This window comes from Notamacropus eugenii, chromosome 7 (assembly GCF_028372415.1).
Source record: "Notamacropus eugenii isolate mMacEug1 chromosome 7, mMacEug1.pri_v2, whole genome shotgun sequence".
NCBI lineage: Eukaryota > Metazoa > Chordata > Mammalia > Diprotodontia > Macropodidae > Notamacropus > Notamacropus eugenii.
In genome coordinates this window covers 53,402,675-53,421,688 of record NC_092878.1, presented here as the reverse complement: position 1 = coordinate 53,421,688, position 19,014 = coordinate 53,402,675, and the positions used below count along the sequence as shown (strand labels likewise).

The window sequence follows — 19,014 nt, the reverse complement described above, 5'->3', positions numbered from 1 at the left end:
TGTCCCTGATCCTTTCTCCTTCACAGCTTATCCCTCTCCCCCTTCCGTTTTCAGTCTCTATGGGCTCCTTTCCTTCCATCTACAGACCTGTCCACATTTATCCTATCTTTAAAAAAAACCTTCATTTCACCCTACCATCCCCTCAAGCTATTGCTGTCCAGTGCTCTTCCTTTTAGTCATAGTTGTAGAAAAAGGGCAGCTAGGTGGTGCAGTGGATAGAGCACCAGTGCAGGAGTCAGGAGGACCTGAGTTCAAATCTCACCTCGGACACGTGACACTCACTAGCTGTGTGACCTTGGACAAGTCACTTAACCCCAATTGTGCCTCATCTTGGGTCATCTTCAGTCATCTTGATGAGTATCTGGTCACTGGATTCAGATGACTCTGGAGCTTAAATGTTACATTTTTAGTAAATTTGTTGAGACTGAATTTGAACTCAGGTCTTCTTGACTCCAGGTCTAGTACTTTATCCATTACACCACAACTGTCAAAACAAGTCAGTTCCTCCTAAATGAGGTCCATAATCCACAAAAAGTTTAGCCTTAGTATTCATACAGGGGGAACAAGAGGTGTATTATCAAGGTGATAATATGCAGTTGAATAGAAATTGCATAGCACTAATCCATCTAGTCAAATCAACAAGTATTTATTATGTATCTACTATGTGCAGACACTTTGTTAAGTACTGAGATAAAAAGAAAAGTAAAAAACAATAATAGTATTTAAATTTCAGACCAATAAGTAAACAATGAAGCACAATTGAAAGTTGAACAGGATATCCAGCTGGATTGACTTTGGGAAATTATTCAGTGTTTTCAGTAATCCTAAACTTCTTGAAACAAAGGTCTGTGTTTGTTTTTAAAAAGAAAAAACACTTTTAAGTCCCTCTTCTTTCTATGTCACCATCATTTGCAAATACATTCCTCCCCTTCTCTTACACCAAGAGCCATCTCCAAATAGTAAATACAAAGAAGAATGACGCAGTATTTGCAGTGTTCTCCACCTCTGCAAAGAAGGACAGGAAATACTTTTTCTCACTTCTTCAGGAACAGGCTTGGTCTTTATAATCACAATGTTCAATTTCAGTTTTTGTTTTTGTTTTTGTTTTGCATGTGTGGTTTTTCTGGTTCTTCTTACTTGTGACACCAGTTCTTATGTCTTCCATACTTCTCTTTGTTCTTTATATTGACTTCTTTTTCATCAAGGGAATATGCTGTTATATTTATGTACCACAATTTGTTCAGCCATTCTCCAGATAAAGAAGTCCCATTTTTAAAATAAAAATAATTTGTAGCATATCATCACCTGAAAAATTCAAGTTAATCACCATAAGGGCAATAGGGAGATATAGGATGGATTTGAGCAGATTGCAAGAGATTTCACATGACAACTTGAGCATTAGAATCATGTAAAGGATGTTGTTATGTGATTGGAGTGGGAAGGGGGCAGGGCTAATTATATATTTAGAGGGAAAGGTAACTAATGAATAACGTGTGTGCTCCAGTGATATCCAAAACGTGCCAAAAAATCTAAAGGAAGGCCTCTCAGCCCTTTGAGTTTTCCTTCTGGGGAGGATTTACGTGGAAATGGACAAGAGACACACAGAACAGTTAGACATGTATGAGTTGCAGTATAGTATGTATTACCTGGAGGAAGTATGTACCACCAGTGATGATATATCATCATTCCATTGAAGTACTACTCGTAACCTCCCATCTTTATCCAGATTTGTTTTATTTTGAACAAATGAATTTGTGTTCTAAAATGGCACTGACCTTATTTTCCAAAGAGATCAATTGTTTATTGGCTAAAGTAGTTTGGTTACTTTCTCAGTTTGGTGACTTGTATTGGTTAAATTTTTGCAAGAAATGATCATCAAAGTCAACATCTTTTCCCTTTTATTCCATTTCATTGTTTCCATTTCAAATTTTCCATATCAGCAACTCATTTGAAGAGGTTATGTTCATGTAGTTGCAGTTTGCAGAGTCTTCACACTTTCATTTGTATAATTTGGTGTAAAGTTTTTGAAAACTGTGTTCTAATTAGTTGAATATTAGTTTGTATACAGACAGATAGCTGTGATGCTGTATTTAATTGCCTCTGCTAATTGTCTTTTTCTCTTCATTCTCCCCGTAGGGAAGCCTCCCCCCCACACACACATACGCATATACAAGTTCTTTGAGAACTAGAACTATTTCATTTCTCTCATTGTATATCCAGTGTCTGGTATGCTGATTTATTGACATGCCCGCCCAACCTCTCACATATACAGAGTAGAATATAAACTGGAACATAGAGGACACTTTATAAATGTGTTGATTAATTTGCATGCACTTACCTGTCTACAAAATGTTTCCCCCAACAGAATGTATGCTACTTGAGAGCAGGACTTTTGTCTATCCCCAGCACCAGGTATAGTACCTGTCTCATAGTAGACATGGTAGAATTTTAATAAAAATTTGTTGAATTGAATCATTCCCACATCATTGACTAGTTACTTCATATCCATTAAGATGATCATTTTCTTATTTTGTATCTACCATTTTCAGAACCTTCTTCTAAAAGATAGTGTTCATGATATACAAACTTAAGGCTTTTTAGTATTCTGTGTCAGAGGTTTCAAACTCAAAGCCGCCAAGTGTGCTGCAGAACTCCTAAGAGCTGCCCAAATCAGGTTGAACTGTAATTGGGAGATGTTTAGTAAAATAAATAAAAATACAGTAAGTACAACAGAGATAAAGTTAATTTTTGTCTTTCTAAGTGAATATATCGCTACTGGGATCTGTTTCTATTTGAGTAGATACTACTGTGGTTTACAGACCTTTGACATTTTTTTATTTCTCAAACCTGAGCCATATTTTCCAACCTTTTTCCCTTCATCATCCTTTATGTCCATCTTCACATGGAAATTACCAGATATCAAATATATGTTAATACAGTGTAGAGAATCTTGAATTCTTCATAACTTTTTCTTTATGCTTTCCTATTCTGGTACAGACTTTGGTATATTAATTGTAGTTATCTTTGTGATAACTTTGTAAAACTGATGCTCATCTTGAGCACTGAAAGACAGAGACAAGAAGACCTTGTCCCATGACATGTTTATGTTGCCTTACAGTGCATGAAGAAGCTAACATTTTTACTTGCTTCTTAAGGAGAAATTGTGACAACTTTATTTAGCTTCAGTTTCCATTTGTCTTCTGGTTTCATTTATCAGGTGAATGTTGATACTGAAGTTCTTTACTTCTTCCCAAAGGGCATTGATTCACTGATGGCTAGAAAATATATTAAATTTAGAATACTTACAGTTAAGATAGGGTTTATAAATTCTCTAAACCATTTACTCTTTCATGTCAGTCCCCCACCATCACTATGGAAGTAAAAAGGGGCTTCACTTTTTGAATTATTCTTTTTGTCATAGGTTCACATGGCCAAAGAATTCCTCACAAAGTGACCAGACTGCTGATGATAAGCTTCTCTATAATTAATGAGGTTGCACCTTAAACAATAGATTACTCCTGTGAAAATAGTTAAAGCATTTATAGTAGTAGAATCTATGTAGTACTATATATAGTAGCAGAACCTATATAGTAGAACCTGCCTGTTATGTCTGTTGGCATAACTTTTAAAAATTCAAGGTTATTCAGCTATGAGATATTGGAGTAGGACTTCATGTGTAGAAAGGGAAACAGTAATAATTCACCTTTATGTGGTATTTTTTCCTTAAAACTATATACTATGAGATAGGTAGTGTGTTATCCCCATTTTACAGGTAGCATGTTATCCCCATTGTACAAATGAAAGGAAATGACACTTTTAGAAGTTGTCACTTTCACAGTTACATAGCTATAAAATGTGGGAGTAATTCAAAATCCATTGTGTTTCACTCTGTATAAATTAGTGTTGAATGGCCATTACTCTGTTCCTCTCTATCTTGTATAAGGAAACAGAACAAGGACAAGGATACCTTTGCTACCCTCAAATTACTTTCAGTCCAAGTGAAGAAATATGGCAAAAATAAATGTATATTTTTACAAATATTCTTTCCTTTGGAAGTCACTTAATGATCAACTTCTGCTATGTGGAACAAAGCCAAAACCAGAAAATAGGTTTTACAAGTAAAAAAACCTTTGAGAAGCCAATATAGATGTTTAAATGCTTATACATACTAAAGCCCTTGGGGACCTAGGTATAGGAATAATTTGGTTATCTGATCTTTCTGTTTATAAGAGATTAAAATCAACAAGTTAGAAAATTATGAAGACAGATTGCTAGTGGCAGGTGTAGTGACAACAGCAAGAACAAGAAGTTGGTAGCCAGAGACAGAAAACTAGTAAAAGTAGATGCAAGAATCATAAAATCAGAATAATCTGAGTCTGTTTAGTATTAGACAGCCCTACAGATCTCAACCCAAAGGGCAGTATTTATTTTAATAAAGTACAGTAATTGGTCTTCATTATGATGACTCTTAGTTATTAAAGAAAAAACTCATGTAAACTCGAGGCTGGTACATTTGATATCATTTGAGGTATACCATTTATGAGGTTTTGAAGTGTGAAAGTATATTTATAAAGTATAAAAGTACTTTGAGGAAATATTTTGAAATCTTGAGAATGGAATTTTTATTAGAATATTAAAAAATCTAAATGTTCAGCTTGTTCATCATTTGATATATTTTAACTAATTTCTAGTAAAGCCAAGAGACCAAGAGAGAAGAAAAATTTGTATCAGTGTGAATATATTAAAATTTACACAAGTCTTTACAAAAGAGTAAGATAATTCAAAAGATTTTCAAAGGTATGAGTAAGGAATTGGGAATGAAGGGGATTATTTATAGAAACCCTTCCTCCTCCAAACTTAATAGTAATTACTGATATCTAATAGCATTTTAAAATTTGCAGCGCTTTAAATCAGAAGTATTGAATGCATGGGACTCCATCAAAACAAATAAAAATATAACATAGGTAATATTAATTTGTGGGGTTTTCTGAGATAGTATGCACTGGTAAGGATTTATTTCTATTTGAGTTTGATGCATCTGTTCTAGATATATTACCTTATGTGAGTGACACAGTAGCTTTTGGGAAGATTTACTATAAGTAGTAGCATCCCTCTTCTATAGATAAGTAATTTGCAAATGTTTAAACAGTTAATAAATCTCAGAGACTGAATTTTAAATTCAGGATGCTTACTCCCTATACAGTATTGTTATTATAGTCTATTGTTTTGTCCCTGTTCTAATTGATGAAAAATTACCTAAGCAGAAAACCTCAGATTCTTCAGCTCTTCTCTCTCTTTCATGAAAGAGTAAATGATAAATCATTTAGAAGTACTTACTGTGTGCCAAACAGGAAGGATACAAACATAAAATTAAGAATAGTCTCAGCTCTTAAGGAGCTCACATTCTGTTGTAGGGGGTGGTACACACAAATAGGAGGATCTAGCTGCAGACCTGGTAAGACCCATAGATCTTTTTGATTTATTGTCAGTATAGATGGCAATGCCATCATTAAATGAATGTCATTCATTCTCCATATCCATTCACTTGCCCAGTCCTGTGAATTCTATCTGTGCAATATCCTTTAAATCAATCTTTTTCTCTCCACTTAGTATTCCCCCTTCCATCATGTCTGCTTAGTCATACAGCAACCAACTTGGTTCCTTCCTACTTGGACTATTATTATTCTTTAGTTTTTTATGGCTACTTTTTGTCTTTATATCACATTTATTTCTGAATATGTTCTTCTTCGCTTCTCTACCCCTTGAGCCTTTTTTTTATAATAAAGGTTAAAAAAAATAGAACAGTTCATAGAAAACAAGCAACGCATTGTTCCTGACAATATCTGTTTGCTTCCATACCCATATATTGATCATCTTATCTTCTTCAGTGAAGGAAGGAGTTGCATTTTTTCAGTTCTTCTCTGGAACCAACCTTTGTCCTGTAATTACACAGTGATTCAGTTTGTTTTGTTGTTCTTTATGCTTATGTTGTCATTTTATATGTTATTTCACCATTTTTCTTCCTTCATTTTGCCATCATTTCAGGAAATGTCTCTGAATTCTTCATATTTGTTACTTTTTGCAATGCAATAATATTTCATTACGTTCATATAACGTAGTTTGTATAGCTTTTTCAAATCAGTGACATGTGCTTTGTTTCTGGTTGTTAACTGCCACAAATAGTGCTGTAATTAATATTTTTATAAATACGGGGTCTTTATTTCAGTCTTTGACTTCCTTGGGGTTATAGGCTTTCCAGTAGTATCTCTGGGTCAAAAGATATGGACGCTGTAGTCACTTTTTTAAAGCATCCTTCCAAATTGCTTTTCAGAATGGTTCAACCAATTTACAGCTCATGTTGGTGGAGTTTCTCCAGGAGTGATTATGTCTATCTTTTGTCATTTTTTCTGGTTTGCTGTGTGTGAGAATTGTTTGATTTGCATTTCTCTCATTTTTACATTGCTGCAAAAGAAGTTTGTAGCTTCTTTCATATGGTGGCTAACAGTTTGAAAAGAAGTAACACTAAACTAATTTCTCCTGTCATTTGACCATTTGGATCATTTGATCATTTACCCACTTTGGAGATTCTACCTAGAATATTGTAGTAGCCTCCCAGTTCTTCCACCCTTAAAATCCATCTTGTTTACCCCACTTTTAAAGTCATTGTCCTTACACATAGATCTTGCTACAGCATCCCTTTGCTTAAAATCTTGAAAGAGGCTTTCAGTTGTTCATAATATAGAGACTTTTTTAGCTTGACATTTGAAGTGCTTTACAATCCGGCTCCACCCTGTCTTTCTAATCTTTAATTAGCTATTATTTCTTTCCAGACAATCTCTTCTTGGACTAAACTAACTATTCCCTCAGTTAAATGTGCGTCTCCTTTGCCTTGCTCATTTCGTCCCCTATTTCTAAAATAAATTTCCTATTTTCCAAATCCTTTTTGTATTGACAACCTCTCCTCTTCCGAGGACCAGCTGAAGTGCTGCTTCTTCCATTAAAGCAGTCTCCATCTTCTGATGCCCCCACGTGATCACTTTCTCTAATCTCTGCTACTCTATCTAATTTGTATCATGGCTGTGTATGTGAGTTTCTCACTTTCCACCTCCAACACTCAAATTAGATTATAATCTCTCTTGTGATCTTTTTTTTAATTGGCACGAATTTACTTTCTTTCCCTTTTACAACTCCATTGTTACAGAAATAAAAACAATACCTTCCCAGCAAAAATCTGTAGTCAAACAAAATTAATTACCTTATTGGCCATGTTAAAAAAAATGCCTGTCTCATTCGTAGCTTGAGTCCCACCTCCCCTTTAGGAGTATACAACATGTTTCATCATCATTGCTCTGGAATCATAGATAATCGCTGGCTGCATTGAGCAGAGTTCTTAAAAGTGTTTCAGTCTTGCTTAAATTGTTCTCTTTTCTCTGCTCACTTCATTTTGCACCAAGCTATACAAGTCTTCTGAAACTATCCTGTTTATTACTTCTTATGGAACAATAATATTCCATTACATTCATAATTCTCCATTTCTTGTTTGGTTAATCTAGACGTTTTAATGTTTATATAGATAACCTTACACTTCATTTAATTGTTTTGTTGGTATATAATTAAACAAAATAGTTTCTAATAATTTTCCTTTATTTGTTTTCAGTTCTTCTTTATTTTTGATATTGGTAATTTGATTTTTGCTTTCCTTTTGAAAAAATCAAATTAATGGTTTATTTCTCCCAAAATGTTTTAATTTTATTTATCATCAGTCAATTAAGATTTATTAAGCACCTACTCTACTATATGTCAGGCTCTGTGCTAAAAGCACAGAAGATAACAAAGAAAATATAGCTCCTGCCCTAGAGGAGTTCACAGTCTAATGTAGGACGCAGTATACCAATAACTATATACAAACAGGCTACATGGAAATTAAACAGAAAATGATTAACAAAGGAAAGACACAAGAATTAAGAGGAATTGACAGAGGCTTCCTGTATAAAGTGGTACGTTAGCTGGGTTTGAAGAAAGCCAGGAAGAAGGAGAGGATTCTAGGCATGAGGGAGAGCCAGTGAAAATGTCCACAGTTGGAAGGTCAAGTGTCTTGTTGAAGGAAGAACAAGGAGGCTAGTATCTCTGGATTTGAAGGATTAAATAGAGAGGTAGAAGGTGTACGACTGGAAAGGTGGGGGGAGAGGGGTAGGTTATGAAGGGACTTTGAATATCAAATAGAAGATCCTGGATTTGATCCTGATGGTGTTAGGAGGATCCATTGGAGTTTATTGAATGAGGCTTGAATGATGGCTGAGGGTATGTGTAAAATGGTCAGATCTGTGCTTTATGAAGTTCACTTTAGTAATTGAATGGAAGTGGGGAGAGACTTGAGACATGCATACCTACAAGTAGGTTCTTGCAATAGGAGATAAAGCACTGGGTCAGGATAGTGGCAGCATCAGAGAAGAGGAAAGGGGTAGATTTAGGAAATGTTACAAATATGAAGGATTGGGGGAAAAAAACATTTGAGTTTGACAATTAAAAATCATTGTTAATGTTGGAAAGAACAGTTTTGGTTGAATGATAAGGTCAGAAACCAGAGAGTAGGAGGAGAAGAATTAGAAGTAATAACTATAGAAGGCCTTCTCAAGGAGGTTAGCTAGGAAAAGGAGAAAAGATATAGAATAATAGCTAGATGGAGATGAGTGGATCAGGGGAGAATTTTTTGAGGATGAGTGAGATAGGAACATGTTTGTAAGAAGGAGGGAAGCAGCTGATGGACTGGGAAATATTGAAGACAAATGACAGAGGGTGCAATCTGAGGAAATAGAATAGAATGAGATCACTTGAGCATGTAGAGGTGTTGACTTTGACAGAGAAATGCCACCTCATTGTGTGAGATGAGTGAAGACTTAGTACTGCAGAATTTGAGTGATGTGAGATAAGGAGCTGGAAAGCGGTAAGGGGTAGAGAGGAAACTATAAGTGAATGGCTAAGGTGGAGGGGGGGACCATGTGATGTTTGAGGGATGAAATGTGGTGAATGGGATAGTGAGTTAATTAGGCAGGTATAAAATGATTGCATAACATCAGTGAAGGCCCATTTCAGGTTATATAACAAATTTATAGTGTATCTAGTCAGGTTGCTATGTGGTTTTTTGTTTTTGTTTTTGTTTTTTGACCTTCAATCAGCAGCACTTGTGTAGGAGCAAAGACAACAGATGGTGGGAGTGATGAAAGGTTGAGTTTTGGCAGGGCACAACCAGTGATATAAGAAGGGAAGACTCTAGAGGAAAGGGCAGTGTGGCATTGAACTGGTTCACCAAGGGGTCAAGATGGGGAAAAGAGTGTGACTAGTACATGAGATGATGACCTGCCTGGAAGAGAACTGAAGGGATCAGAGGATAGGAGGTCATGGTGTAGAAGATAAGAGTAGGAAAGCAGAGGAAGAAGTAGAAATCAAGTGGATTGTGATCAGATAAAAGAATTTCAGGATTCATGAATGTGGGGGTGGTACGTTTAGATCAGAAATATGACTATCTTTGTGTTTGAGGTGGAGTAGAAGAGTAAGTCATGGAAAATGAGTAAGTCAAGGAACTGGGAGGTTAGGGTGTTTGAGGGGGAATCATTATGTATGTCAAAGTTCCTTAACATGTGGACAAGAGTTGGGGAGGAGAGAAAGATTGTGAGCTAGGTACTGAACTCATTGAGGAAGAGTTGGGAATGTCTTGAAGATCTTTAGACAACAACTACCAGGATTTTGATTGAGTGGTAGATGTAATATTTTTTTTTAACGTTCAATTTTACTAACCTGTTTGATTTTCATAATTTCAGTTTTGATCTTTAATTATATATCCAATTCATTGACCTTTCCTTGCTCCTTTATTGATGAAAGAGTTTATAATTATACATTCTTCACTAAGAACTACTTTGGCCTCAATCCACAAATGTTGATATGTTCTCTCATTGTTACTTTCTCTGATCAAATTGTTTTCTCTGTGATTTGTTCTTTGACTCACCAGTTTTTTAAATTGTTTTTTCAGTAGCTCTTTACTGAATATAATTTTTATCATCTCAGTAAAGCATGTGTTTAATATTTCTGCATTTGTGAGATTTTCATGATAGAATCAGAGCACACTAATACTACATGGCCAATTTTTTGTTAAAAACAATTTGCATAGCTGCGAAATATGTAAACTCTTTTCTCTTCCTATTTCTTAATCTCCAGGAATCTATCATATCTTTTCAAAAAATTCTATTCATCTCTTCCCCCCCACCCCCCTTTTCCTCTCTTCCTTCCTTCCCTCCTGGGAGGGGAGGGGGGTTAAGTTATCTGGGTCTGAAAGGAATATGCTAAGGTAAATCAGACTATTACAGTTTTTACTTCTCTATAACTCATTTAACTTTGAGTCTAAGTATTTAACTGCTATTCCATTTGGTGCATATATATTATTACTGTTAATTTTTTGTCTGTGGTGTCTTTAAACATAATATAATTTCCTTATTTATCTCTTTTAACTATTTCTAGTTTTGCTTTGGTCTTGAGATTATGTTGTTGTTTTAATAGTTGAGCAGAAGCATAATAAAGAATTCTGCTCCAAACCTTTTTACTGTGTAAATGTTTGTTTCAAGCATGTTTCTTGAAAACAGCATATTGCTGGATTCTTGCATCTGACCCATTCTCTTAATCCGTTTCTGATTTATGGGTGGGTAAGTCTCATTCGGCTATAATTATGATCTTTATTTATTTACAAAAAAGAAAAGGATGGTGAATCAGAAATTGTACAAGGCTCTAGTAATTGAAATTTTATGTAGTCTGCTTCCACCCCTCTGCCTTTCCTCATTTCCCTTTGTCTAGACACCAGTTAAAAGTGATATTCTAGTTCCTTTTGAACCTCATTACAATCTATCTTCTAGTTTGTTTTGCTTTTGACTTAACCCTTTATGGTTCTACCTTCTCTTTTATTACCTCTTCTCTCTGCCAGTTCCCTCTTGTTTGCTTGTTGAGTTGCATGTATTTCTACACCAAATTCTGTGCGTGTCCTATTCCCCTTTCACCAGTGTAGATAAAGGTAAGATTCAACTCGTGTGCTCCCACACTTCCTTATTGTTTATATAACCTTTCTCATCAAAATTATATGTGATTTTAAGTCTCCTTCCCTTTTCTTCTTTTAAGATTGTTAAGACTTAACAAAAGGTCCTTGGCGCCCACTGTCTTATTTAACCCCCTCAATCTTTAACGACTTTGGAATTTTGAGGGGACAGTTGTTCCTTCTCTCCCATTTATAATATAAATACTTTATAGTAATTGTTTCTCTTCTACCCAGGAACCCTGAGGGTCCTCTCCTCCCAGTTTGATTTTTTTTTTTTTATTAAAGGGACCATCCCTTGAACACCTACTTAAAGAAGTATGAATGGATATATATTGAATGGATATTTCTCACTCAAAGTAAGAATATTATAGTACCTTAACCTGAAAGGGCCAGGGTTTCACATTGCATCCTGGGGCCATCTCTGGCCATCTCTAGCCATCCTGATGAATATCAGGCCACTGAATCCAGATGGCTCAGGAGAAGAAAGTGAGGTTGGTGACCTTGCACAGCCCTTCCTCGCTCAAATCAAAGTCAGCTGCAACTCATGTCATCATCTTGATGTCATGGTCCTCTTTGAGAATGAAGGACAAGCACAACAATAAATACTTTATATGGTCCTTTCTTTTCTCTTTCTCATTATTTATTTATTTGTTTGTTTGTTTGTTTGTTGGTGCAAATTTTAAATAGATTTTGTTCTCCTGGACAAGAATTGCATTTTCACTCGTTTACTTATTCTACTAATAAAATGCAGTGTTCTTCACTTCTCTCCCTTGGCACACATTCAGGTATTTAGAATGCCCAGATTTACATAGTAGCTTAAATGTTACTTTTAAACTGCTACTGCCTTGGCTAACAAATTTGAGTCCTTCAGCTTTTGGAAAGCTGTGTGGAATGTTCTTTCTTCTGGCGCCTTTAGTCAGCCTCTTCAATGTCGGTCCAGAAAAAGCAACTCCAGAGGGACACCCTTTGGGAGCCTGCTGGCATGCTTACTGGTGATAGGGATGCAGACCTCCAGTTTTTTCTGCTAATGCTCACATTCTTCCTTCTCAACACTCTGGTTCTTTTTCAGCCAGTTGCTCATTTAAATACATTTGTCAAGTATCCTTCTTTTGTCTTAATCATCAGTTTTGCCTTGGGGGTCTCATCCTCTGTGGTAGCCTTCATATTGAAAGCCTAAGATTCAGGAGAATTCTTTGAAGACTTTCTGTCTGCTTCTCATCTTCAGTTTTGTATTTCTGAGCCTCCTAGATCATTGGCTCAATATCTTCTTTCCTCAGCCAACGTTTGTGGTTGGTGTTGATAATCTTATTCTCCCTTCTGTGCTCTTAGGTACAGCAGAAACATTGAGGATGTCATTTGCATCAATGTCAAATGTGAGTTCAGTCTGGGGAATGCCTCTGAAGGCAGGGGATTCCTGTGAGCTTTAACTTGCCAAGCGGGTTGTTATCCACTGTCAGTGCTCTCTCACCTTTATAAACATGAATAAGCAAACCAGTGGTGGTAAAGGTCTGTGTCTGCTTGGTAAGTGTGATGGTATTACATGTGATCAGAGCTGTCATAATTCCACCAGCAGTTTCAGTTCCAAGGGAAAGAAGAGTGATGTCCTAGAGGAGCAAATCTTGCACATTCTCAGATTTATTGCCAGACAAGATGGCAGCCTAGATAGCTGCACCACAGGCAACAACCTCATCAGGATTGAAACTCTTGACGAGTTCCTTGCCATTGAAGAAGTTCTTCAGAAGTTTCTCAATTTGGATGATCCAAGTGGAACTCATCAAGACAGTGTCATGAATCTGTGATTTATCTAACTTGGCATCTATTAGGACCTTTTCCACAGGGTCCAGTATGCCCTGGAAGTGGTCAGCATTCAGCTCTTCAGAATGGGCACAGAAGTCAATACCTTTATAGAAGAAGTCAGTCTCAGCACTGAACTTTGCAGGAAGCGTGCAGATAATGGACAGCTTTCTTCTTTTCACTGATGTCCTTCTTGTGCTTTCACTTGATATAGTTGACTGTGTGGTTGTCAGAGTCCTCCCCACTCAAGTGGGTGTTCCCATCTGTGAACTTGACTTCAGAGATACCATCTTTTAGTGATAAGAATAGAGATATCGAAAGTACCCCCTCCAAGGTCAAAGACATACATGGTTCTTTCAACATCAGTCTTCTTGTCCAAGCCATAAGCAATAACAGCAGCATTAGCTTCATTAGCAACGATAGCAGCAGGTTCATTCATGATTTGGAGACCAACAATGGTTCCAGAATCTTTGGTGGCCTGATGTTGGGAATCATTGAAGTAGGCTGGTACTGTGATGCAACAGTTTTCCCTAAGATAAGTTTTGGCAATGTCTTTCATCTTGGTCAAGACCACAGAAGATACTTCTTATGGGTAGAAACTTTTGGTCTCCCCTTTGTACTCCATTTAGACCTTAGGCCTGCCTGCATCATTGACCACTGAAAAGCCAGTCATTCATGTCTGACTGTATCTGTGTCATCAGATCTGCAACCAGTCAGACAGTTGGTATAAAGGACTACATTGGTGGGATTCTTTGCAGTATCACTTATTAAAGGTTCTGTGTTGGTGAAGGCAACGTAGCTTGAGGTAGTCTTGTTTCCTTGTTCACTAGCAGTGATCTTTACTTTCCCATGTTGGAAGACTCCTGCAGAGGAATAAGTGATGCCACAATCAATGCCAACTTTGACATTGTTGCTGGAACATTGAGGATCATGGCTGGCCACTGTGGAACAAGACGGGCTATTGCTGTGCTGAGTAGACCCTTATGATCCTTTCAAATTGCACACATATATTCAACTTTTTAATATTTTTCTTGATTCCTGTCTTCATATTTCTTAATACTTATCTGGTCTTTCTATCAGGAATGTTTAGAAATCTAAGCATTCTGTTTCATTGAAGGTCATGGTTTTTCACAAGTTATTCTTGGTTGTATGACTCTTATCTTTTGCCTTTTAGAGTGTCATATTCCAAGCTCTCTTCTTTATAGTGGTAGTTGCTAAATCTTGTATTATCCTAACTGTGACTTCTTAGAATTTGAACTTTCTTTCTGACTGACTGCTTGCAGCACTTTTTCTTTGACCTGGAAGCTCCGGGTTTTAACTGTGATGTTCCTTGAAGCTTCCATTTTGGATTTTCTTTCTGGTAATGACTGGTGGATTCTATTTTTACTTGGCCTTCTGGTTCTAATAGATCACTAGGAAGATTTCATCATAAATGATAACTAAGCTCTCTCTTTTTTTTTTGTCATGTCTTTCAGATAGTCCACTAATTCCTGGATTCTTCTCCTTTACCTGTTTTCCAAATCAGTTGTTTTTTTTTATATGAGAGGTATCTTATATTTTCTTCTTCTGAATTTTTCACATTTTTTATTTTATTCTGATTCATTAACTTATATTTTGTCAGTTGTGATTTCCAGTTCTGTTACTTGGGTAAAGTTTTGTGCCTCTTGTATTGTATTAAGCTGTTAGTGTTACAAATCTGATCTAGGTCAAAGTCTTTTCACTTCCCTGTCTGAGCTTTGAAAGCTTTTGACCCGTTTGGCTGTGGGCAACACAAGAACTATAGGTTTGTTCCCAGTGGGAGCTATAGTAGACTGCCGTTGACTTCATCCCCTGTCTACTCCCTGGAAGGCTCTGCAGGCTCAGATCAACAGAACTATAGGTATACTCCCTTAGTCTGACCTTCTTGCCATCATTACTTAGCTGCCAGCTTCAGCCTGGTTCTGTGGGCTGAATCTGCAACCCTGATCTAAGACCAGAGACATACAGCTTCCACCAACTTCTCCGTTCCTCTGCCTTGTACAGAGACTGGATACTCCTTTTCTCAGGACACAGTTTCTCAGACCTCAGCCCATTCTCTGTGCTGATAGGCTTTGTGTGGGCCTTCTTGTTTGAACCCCCCTCTACAAAACAAGTCAGTAAATATTTATTAGGTGCCTTCTACCTGCTATGTGCCAGGCATTGTGGTAAGTGCTGGGGTTACAAAGAAAGGGAAAAGACAACCTCTTCTTTCAAGGGACTCATAATCTAATAGGAGAGGCAACCTGAAAACAACTATGCACAGACAAGATATATACAGAATAAATCGGACATAATTAATATCTTCATTAAGGGGGGGTAAAAATAAGGCTTCTTGAAAAAGGTAAGATTTTAGCTGTAATTTGAAGAAACCAGGAGACAGACATGAAAAGTCAGAGAATTCCAGGCATGGGAAGCATCATTGAAAATACCTGAAGTTGAGAGATGCCATGTCTTATTCAAGGAAGCCAGTGTTGTTGGATCACAGAGTACATGCAATTAGTTACCCTATCCAGAGCTAGAGAAAGGATTCATTGTAGTTTCTCTTTGAATTTTCTGAGTACTACTTGGTTTGGTGTTCTATTTGATCTTTTTTGAAGTAGTTTTGGGAGACAGATGAACTATACTTGCCCCTCCAATTGTAGGGTGGAGCCATAAACTCCTCAGCCTTTATTTAAGAAGGGGAGATAGAGACATTTTCTCACTTCCTCATTTCTAACTTCTTTGGCTTCTCCAACTGCATTCAGTTTCTTTGACCTCTCCATCATGCCCCCCACCCCCAATCTCATCATTGAGAAATCTCATCAGGATTCAACTCATCCTTGGTGCTCACACCTCATCAGTACCCTCTGCGCCTCTGATTTGGAGGGTGGAGCCATGAACTAGTAACCTCCAGTTAAGAAGAGAAGACAGATGAGATATCTCTTCAAACATCTCATTTCCTCCCTAGGAGCGCTCATATTGACTTCTTTGACTTCTGTTGCACTCAGTCATTTTGGATTTCTTTGATCTTTCCACCCTGCCCTTCCCTCTTATCTCTTCTTTTTTCCTCCCCACCTTCTCTTTGGCTGTCTTTTGTGTGTTGTCCCCATTGTATGGCCAACTTTTTCAGGGTAGGGACTGTTTTTATATATATATATACACACACACACATTTATATATATATATACATTTGTATCCCCAGTACTTAGCACAATGCCTGGCACATAGTAGGCAATTAATGTTGATTGAATTGAATTTGCCCCAAATCCAGGTTAATGGAAATGAAGCTTTCCTCTATAGGTATGAAAAGGGTAGTGAACAGTGGCCTAAATCCCTGGAATCTGTGCTTGGTGCCCTAGCTTGTCTTTCTTTTGGGGAATCATCCTCACCCAGCGTGGTGCTCTCTTGGCTGTAAAAAGCTCTTGTTAAACATTTCTTGATTGACTTTTAAAAACTTCTAAGGCAAAGCAAAGTACTTCCACTTACATGCAGTTAAGTATTTAAGAGTCCTTAAGTAGCCATTCACTTATTTGTTTGAAGCAGGAGAAATAATGTTGACTTTATTTTGCCTAAGCATTAAAACCTGGAAAAAATATTTGGGGCTAGAAAATGTTTATCTGTAAGATTGCTTTAATATAGCCTAGTTTTAACAACAGCCTACTTTGTTTCTCACTGCATGTCTGAAGACAGCCAAAGGCTTCAATTCATGCCCTCTCTGACTTACTGACTTCTATCTTCTGTGGGACTGTCTTGTCTTGATTCTCTCAGAATTTTTTTTTTTAACATTGATTTTTTCATTTTGAGTTCCAAATTCTCTCCCTCTTGCTCCTTCCCACCCAACATGATACTCATTATACATCTGAAGCAGGAGTGGGGAACCTGTGGCCCTCTAGGTTCTCAAGTGCAGCCCTTTGACTGAATCCAGACTTCACAGAACAAATACCCTTAATAAAAGGATTTGTTCTATAAAACTTGAACCTTGTCTTTTCACGGGGTAGATGTGGGGTGGGAGGGAGAGAACTCAGAATTTTTAAAAAGGAAAAAAAAATTACTGTGTACAATGTTCTCCAGGTTCTGCTTGTTTCACTTTGTATAAGTTCATGTAAATCTTCCTAGGGTTTTTTTTTTCTGGAACCTTGACCTCATTTCTTATATCACAATAATATTCCATCACTATTGTATAGCACATCTTGTTCCATCTTGCTATTCCCCAATTGATATCCCCAATTTCCTTTTTCTTTGATCTCTTTGGGATATAGACCATATGTAAGTAGTATATTATATACATATAATATAAATAGTATTGCTGGGTCAAAGTATATACACAGTTTTGTAGTTCTTTGAGCATAGTTCCAAATTATTCTCCAGAGTGGTTGGACCAATTCCGCCAGCATCAATATTCTTCTTTTTATTGAATTCAGTACCTGGCTCACAATTTTTCTTTCTTCTGTAACTCTTGCTATCATTCTAGGGGACTTCAACATACATATTGACTCCTTCAAGCACCCTGACCTCCCAGGTCCTCAGTTTACTCAATTTCCAGGACTTATTCCTCCACCCTTTTTCACTCAAACACAAAGATAGCTTTGATTTTTTTCTATCATCCATGCATGCACCACTTTTGTGTTCAAAAACTCTGAAATTTCCACATCTGATTATCTTCTACTTCTCCCTCTCCTTTCCCTTGCCCAATCCTACTCTTCATCTACACCAACACCTCCAATCCTTTGATCTTTCTGTTCTTTGCAAGGCTGTCACCCCTGCATTTCCTCATCTTGACTCTGTGGTGAGCCAGTTGAGTTCTACACTGTCATCTATCAAATCACTCAATATCTTATATTGCCAGTTATAACCAGCCAGGCCGTCCACCGCCTTTGCTCCTTTGTGCATGCTGCGGAATGAAGGTAGAGAAAAATCACACAACCATTCTAACTGATTCTAGTACAAATTCATATCACACAACCTCAACTGGATCCTCACTACTACTTGGCAATCTTTCTATACCTCCCTTAGCAGCTCAGTATCCCATTCTCCACAGCAGCTCTTCCAAACCAATTTATTCATCCTCTACCCCATCGCCCAACCTCCATTCCCCTACTCCTGCCCTCTCAGCTTTGCCTCATATTTTACAGAAAAAAATTGAGGCTGTTGGTTGTAAGCTCCCTCTTCTCCCTCATCTCTTTATCATTCAGATTCCTTTCTAACTACTCTTAATTTTAGTGCCTTCCCTCTGATTTATCCTGTATATAGCTTGTTTGTGCATTTTTGTTTTTTTGTTGTCTTTCCCATTGGATTATGAGCTCCTTGAGAAGAGGGACTCTTTTGCTCCGTTTTGTGTACTTAGCACAGTGCCACAGCATTTAATAAATGCTTGTTAACTGACTAGAATGAAGTTTAGTTCAACCTGTATCTATGGCATTTCTAACAAGTGGAAAGCCATGTACTCCTGGAAATCTTCCGGTGATGGGGAAGTCATATCTTTTAGAGACTTCTCACTTGTCATCCCTTTAGTCTGTTCTCCATGCCACAGCCAGACTAAGCATGCAATTTGGCCTCATTTTATTCCTCCTTATATCCTTCAAATGGCTTGAAGTTGCCCTGGCACTTTGTTCTGTGCTGTTCAGCAGTAATGCTTTGTTCCCCCATTGTGCCCAGCTAAATCTTAATTACTTGGGCCTTGTCTCTGTTCTTCCTTTGGAACTTTAGCCTTTTAGATGTTATCCCCAAATGTATTTTTATTGGATAACTATATGAATTATGAGGGATATAACTAAGTCATTTATCTGTGCATTTTCTGCCTTGTCAAATATATATATATATATATGTCAAGTGATATTCTCAGCCAAGTTCCTTCCTGTTATCCGTTACCATTTTGGACTAACAGTTGATATGTGCTAAGTGAATGCAAACTAATACCAGTCTAGGTCATACTTATATAAATCTGGTACCTAAAAATAAGTTATCCATATGTAGGCAGTTCATACTGTTTGTGGCATTATGTTGCTATAAACCATGTTTTATAGCAGATCATATTTTCCCATAGGAATTGTTATAATTGTGAGTTGTATTCTTGACCAAGAAACTGACATCAAATAAGGCATGGATGTGGATCAAAAAGATGTCACAACAAGCAGAGATGTGAAAAT

The 19,014-nt window shown here is 37.0% G+C and overlaps 1 protein-coding gene and 1 pseudogene across 10 annotated transcripts in view; one reads left to right on the top strand and one right to left on the bottom strand.

Annotated features, from left to right (window-relative positions):
• Nucleotides 1-19,014, top strand: part of CTDSPL2 (CTD small phosphatase like 2) — a 98,409-nt gene that overhangs the window by 25,224 nt on the left and 54,171 nt on the right. The gene's annotated exons all lie outside the window — the stretch shown is intronic.
• LOC140514669 (heat shock cognate 71 kDa protein pseudogene) lies at nucleotides 12,736-17,758 on the bottom strand (annotated as a pseudogene).